Below are 6,232 nucleotides of genomic sequence, written 5' to 3' on the forward strand. Positions count from 1 at the left end.
GTCCTTTTGACGCCTGCGGGCGTCAAATAGGATCTGCCGGCCCAGTCAGCTTCGCGGAGGCCGACAGGAGGCTGGTAATTACTCCCTCCGTCCTATAATGTAAGACGTTCTAGTGTTAAAAAATGTCTTACATTATAAGACGGAGGGAGTAGATTAGAGCTTTGCGTTTGTAGACGAGGATGACCGGCCGCGGCTTCGATACAGGAACATACGTAGCTAGCTAGCCTCGTGCATGCAAATTACTACCGCTGCGTATTACGGAGTACTACATGCATGCATGCCGTGATGATTGATCTCTCGCCTAGACAATTAACCTGGACATGCATGCATCGAGTGATTGGACGGCCACCATAGCAATTAGTGACTTGTAGCAACTCCGACAATTAACAGAGACTGACACACTGACCGTATACCGTACGTGTCGGCTGTCGAGGGCCGGATGTCCGTGGTGAGGCGGCCCAACGACCTGGCGCGGACGGGGCGGCTGCTGGTGCAGGAGCCGGCGGATGAGGAGAGCATCGTGGTGCGCGCGGCCACGGCGGCCACAGACGGCGACAAGTCGGACACACGGGAGTCGCTGCAGGCCATATATACGAGGCCGAATCCCCGGCGGCGGCGGCGTACGGCAGCGCGTGCGGTTCGAGATCTCGGACCTGGCGGGCGAGCACGTGGACCCGGAGGTGATGGAGGAGCTGGCCGCCATCGTGGAGGCGAAGCACGCCGGCGTGGCCTACATCATGGGGCACTGGTACTCGTACACATAGTGTACATCAAGGCCAGGAAGAGCTCCAACGTGTTTAAGAAGTTCGCCATCGACATAGCCTACAACGCCGGTGTGGCCAGCAGTAGTAGTAATTTGCATGCACGATGCTAGCTAGCTATCGAAGCCGCGGCCGGTCAACCTCGTCTGCAAACGCAAAGCCCCACTGGCTAATCTAATTACCAGCCTCCTGGGCCCTATCGGCTTACCCACGGCCGACTGGACGCCCCGCAGGCCTAGTTTCTACAATGGCATGATCCAATAAAATACTTGTAGATGCCACATGGGTAAAAACATCCCTCATGTTAGAAACCGATGTCAGATTTTTTTGCAGTTCTGAGCAAACACTCTCGGGCACATGGATCCCGCGAACGAAATCTAAAGTGTTCGCTCTCACACCCCCGCGCGCGAACTACGGGCAGACGACATTAATTACACGGTTTACTCTGGATGATGGCATGACCGAACACAATTAGGGATGGGAAATTATGTTATGTTCGTGTTGCATGGCAATTTTCTTAAGCAACATGGCAAACCATGAGCATGGCAACTTGGCAAGTTTCGCCAATTTTTTAGGCTAACGATTCTCCATATTTGCATCATATGGCAAAATCTTGAAAATACATGGTAATTGCTCTCGTGCAGCATGGGAATTTTCTGATAATTTTTATATGCACCATCAATGCCAGGTGCTGGAAGGAGTGAGAGGAGATGGTGCTGGCTGTGGAGCCATAGATTGGCCTCCGACCATCGAGATGAAGGCGTTGTCACGTGTTGCGAGGATCAACTGGACCGGAGCAGGGATGCTGGGGTCTTCTTGGTTGGCGTCGCCCTTGATCTCTGTGCCATGGGAAGGGGGAACAAGGGGATTTTGTAATGCCACGAGCTTGGAAGCAAGATGTTTCTTCATGTCATTGTCGTGGTCACCGCGCATAGGTAGCATGCCATTCTCCCTGCCTACTACTACCTCAGTTCAGGTTTATTAATCCCCCCCTCACCTTTTGGGTCAAACTTTGACCATAGATTTAACTAAAACAAATAAAATTTATATGTACCAAATATAATATCATTGAAAATTTCTTTCAAATACATATCTACCGATATAATTTTTATGCATATAACATATACTTTGCTAATCAAATCTAAGGTCAAAATTTAGCACAAAATACTAAGGGGACCAATAAACCCGGAGGATGTAGTACTCTGATTGGTGTGAAACAAAAGCAGCACATGTGTCTTTATTTGTGTGATTGACACAAAAAGCCACTTTGATGCCCGAATTATACTGACCTATATATTTGAATAGTGCTAAAATGGTATTTTGAAATTCAAAAATTCCTGGAAAAATTAACATGATCATATGAATTTATAATACACAGGTGCAAATGCTGATGATGAATAAGTAACAATGTGAGTTACACAAAAATGATAAAATAATGATTTTCGAAAGATGAACCGTGCATGTATTTATTCATTACCTAGGAATCACCCTTTTTTCATTTTGTATAGCTCACATGATTACTCATTTCATCACCAAACTTCACACATGTGTAATATACATCCATATGATCATGTAGAATTCTTTTCGGAATTTTCCAAATTTTAAATGTTATGTTATTATTAAGTAATTTAAAATAAGGTGCACCAATGCACCCCGTGCTCCAAAAATCTACTGTCGTGGTTGACATGCTCGGTTTAGGTGTAAATGAGGTGAGTGCATTGAGCTAACAATAATTCTGCTCAAAAGGTCTTTATAGTGGGCATAGAAAGGTGCACAATGTAATATGACCTGGTATTTTTAGTGGTGAAGAACCTTTTAAAAATGTGAAAATATTTTTTTAAATGCATGCAAATCTTTTAAATTTTGAAAACATTTCAAAAACATATGATTATTTTTAAAATTAAAGAACATTTTGTAAATTCAAGAACAGTTTTTAAAATATAGGACTAAATTTGAAAAATTTATCAATATGTTTTGAAAATTACTTTTTAAAAATATATTAATGTTTTACCAAAAAAGTGTGAATGTATTTTAGAATCCATAAATATTGTTCAGTTTCACCAAAAAAGTTTAAACTTATTAAAGTTCTTGAAAAACTTATAAATATTGCAAAAAAAATCTATATGAGAAAAATCCTTATGGAGGGAGAACTCCATGATGCGCTCTGTCGCCGGCCCATGAGAAGCCCTCTATACGATTTGGAAGCAATTTGATACAGTGAGCATCGAGTACGTATGCATCTCGTGTGTAGCGAGACGAAACGACGACTCACCCACAACGGTTTTTTTAGAACAGCCACAACGTTCTGCATAGGCCAGGCCGAACAGCATGAGGATTGTCCTTCCAGCACACGAGCACGTTGTGAACCAACTTGTGATCGGATGGTTAGAGGGACTGTGGTATCCCCAGCCTATCAGGGTTCAAATCCTGGTGCTCGCTATGTCAGCTCAGTCTTTTGAAGGTGCTCATAGGGGTAGTGTGTGTGCGCGCGCGTGTTCATAGGGGTGAGTCTATGCACTTGTATATGAGCGCTTGCGTCTGTACTGTGTTAAAAAAATAAGCATACGAGCACGTTCCCTCAGAAAACGAGCATCCTAAAAAACTGAAAAAGAGCGGTAAATTAAATTGTATTTTTTCTACTTTTTTCCACAAATTATGTTTTCAATTCTTTTCTCTATTTCTATAAATATTCTAGAAATGTTTGTTTGGATAAGTGTTCACACATTTTTAAATGTAATGAATTAAAAATGTGCACTTCACATGAAAGAAATGTTCACAAGATATAAAAGTTTGTTCGCGATATTTAAAATGAATGTTCACACAATTCAAAAAATATTCACATGTTTAAATATATGTTCCACAAATTCATTCAACCTAAGGTAAGATTAATAATACATCAAACTAGTACTCAGTTTATCCAAATATATAGGGCCTAATATATTTTTTGAGGTTGCCTTTGACCAAAGATAAGATTATCAATATACTCCCTCCGTCCCAAAATAAGTGTATCAACTTTATACCAACTTTGGTACAGTGCTGTATCAAAGTTGCGACACTTATTTTGGGAGGAAGCATGTGATGTATGATATAGAAATTATCATTAGAAAATTACCATATATGAATTTGATGATATGCTTTGTGTAATGTGCATGTCATATATTATTTCTCTAACCCATGGTCAGAGATAACCTCAAATGACATATCAGGCCCTATAGATTTGAATGAAGAGAGTACAAATGTTTGGCTTCATGTAATTATTCACACTTTGTAAATAGTGCTTCAACAGAATGATATGCGTCCCAGCTCTTCTTAGATCGAAATCAGGATCCCACCATGGACCTGGTGTAGCGAGGTGGATTAGTGGGGAGGAGTAGTATAATGTGTACTAGGTGGAGTGGTGTTGTGCATGTGTGTGAGTAATCATCACACTTGAAATTGATTGGTGGAGGCTTTCCGTGCCTTTTCTTCTCTAATATATGATATGCACACTCGTGCATATTCGAGAAAAAAAATCCCACCATGGACTTAGACTAAAGATACAACGTACTCAGGACCAGCTTCCAACAGGAAGATATTTGCGCCCAGATCTTTCTCGGAGGAACAATAATACAAGCGTGTCTCCCTCAGGCGGAGCCAATCAGCTTACGCCGGGTCCACCATGCATGGGTATTCTTCTCTTGGATCCTATTCTAAGGTATTTCAAAAAAGTAATTCATCAAATAGTCATGCAAGATGCAACCAGATGTCAGACAATGACTAGGTACACTCTTTGCTAGTAGGCATTTCCGCTTGGAAAAAGGACATTTACTTACAGGCTCTAACATCTTCGGTGATTTGCGAAACATGCTACTCCCTCCGTTCCTAAATATAAGCCTGCTTTAGATTTCACTATAGACTATGTACGGATGTGTATATACATGTTTTAGAGTGTAGATTCACTCACTTTATTCTCTATATAGTCCATAATGCAAGCTTTAAAAATGACTTATATTTAGAAACGGAGGTAGTAGTTCTCAGGTTATCCAGACGATAAATAGCATCACAATCAGTACGGCTGGAGCAGCGCAGCTGGCTAGGCTAGGCTGTGCACTTTTCTTCTCCTTTAGGGGGCGGCATGTTTTCTTTTCACCTATCCACATCACAAAAATTACATCGATCTCTTTCCACGTAACAGTTGACCAATGGGCATTGGTAGTATTGATGTAGTATATGGCGTGTGAATCTGTGTTGATGGATGAAAATATCGCTGTCATTATCGTGGAGTACAAGTTCAATTGATCTGCAGAAACAAAGAGCACTACTTCTGTCCCCAGCTGGATGAAGTGTTCGGCCGCCCTAATAGTCGCCATGCAGGAAATTCTCAGGATATTATGCAGATAGACCGTTGTTGTCGGTCCCGAACATGGCTTGATAACAACAAAATATGACCAATTTCAACATCCAATGAAATGTCATCATCCAAGGAAACTCACTTGGCCAACCAAATGACAATCGACATCACGAAACGTACCTCTTGCTTCAACAAGTGGAGGCTGATATGATTAGACCGATTCACTTGAGCACACAGCTTGAAATACTTACTCATGTTGATAGACGGAAATCTACATGACCTGCTACCTTGGAACCTTGTGCAGAATGACAGGATTAAGGGAAGCCACTTGGAAAAGCACATCCAAGTATCCAACGGACGGCCAAAACCGCAAGTTGTATAATGGAATTGCCTCTCACTCGAAAGCGACCATAAATTAGGATTGTTTAATTTGCTTGGCGATGAAGCACCTGCTGGGATGTTCCCATTGAGGATATAGTTGTGCTCGAAAATGAAGTGCGTGGACAGTAAAATCCACCCACCCGAAATGACGTGTACCAATCGGTGCTCGGCAAGGAGGCATCCCAGAATGATGTACAGCTGGAAGTTTTGGTTGCAGGAACAAGTCTCGGTCAGGGGCCTCTCTCTCTCAAAGAAGAAAAAAAGCCTCGGTCAGGGTCCCACTCGATAGGTGAAGAGAATTTTTTCTTTTTTTTAGAAGAGCGAAGAGAAATATCTTGGTGCGCTCACTGGTCATCCTCATCGTTTACCTCCACTGCACTTTTTCCGCGCACTCTTTTCCCTGGGTTCACGGGCCCCTGCCCTTGCCGACGTCAGCAACCCGCCCGCTATTCAATGGCCTGCACCGTCGCTGGTGATCGGTTCCAGTTTTTTATCACCATGGTTGTAGCACCCCTGGTGATCGGTTCCAGCATGCATCACCACTGTCGCGTGGTAGCCGTCTCCAGCACCGGCGGCGGCCTACAGAGCATGAGCGGCGTCCTGGGGCGATATTTTTTGCTACAACCGGAGGCCTTTTTTGTTGTGAGTAGCGAGAGGAGAGTGCAGCTGTTGCATGGATGGAGCCGGGGATGAGGGCGGCAACCGGCGACGAGGACGGCCGGCGAGGGCGCCGACCGGCGACGGGGGGCGCCGCGGGGGT

Source organism: Triticum dicoccoides, chromosome 4B (assembly GCF_002162155.2).
Source record: "Triticum dicoccoides isolate Atlit2015 ecotype Zavitan chromosome 4B, WEW_v2.0, whole genome shotgun sequence".
NCBI lineage: Eukaryota > Viridiplantae > Streptophyta > Magnoliopsida > Poales > Poaceae > Triticum > Triticum dicoccoides.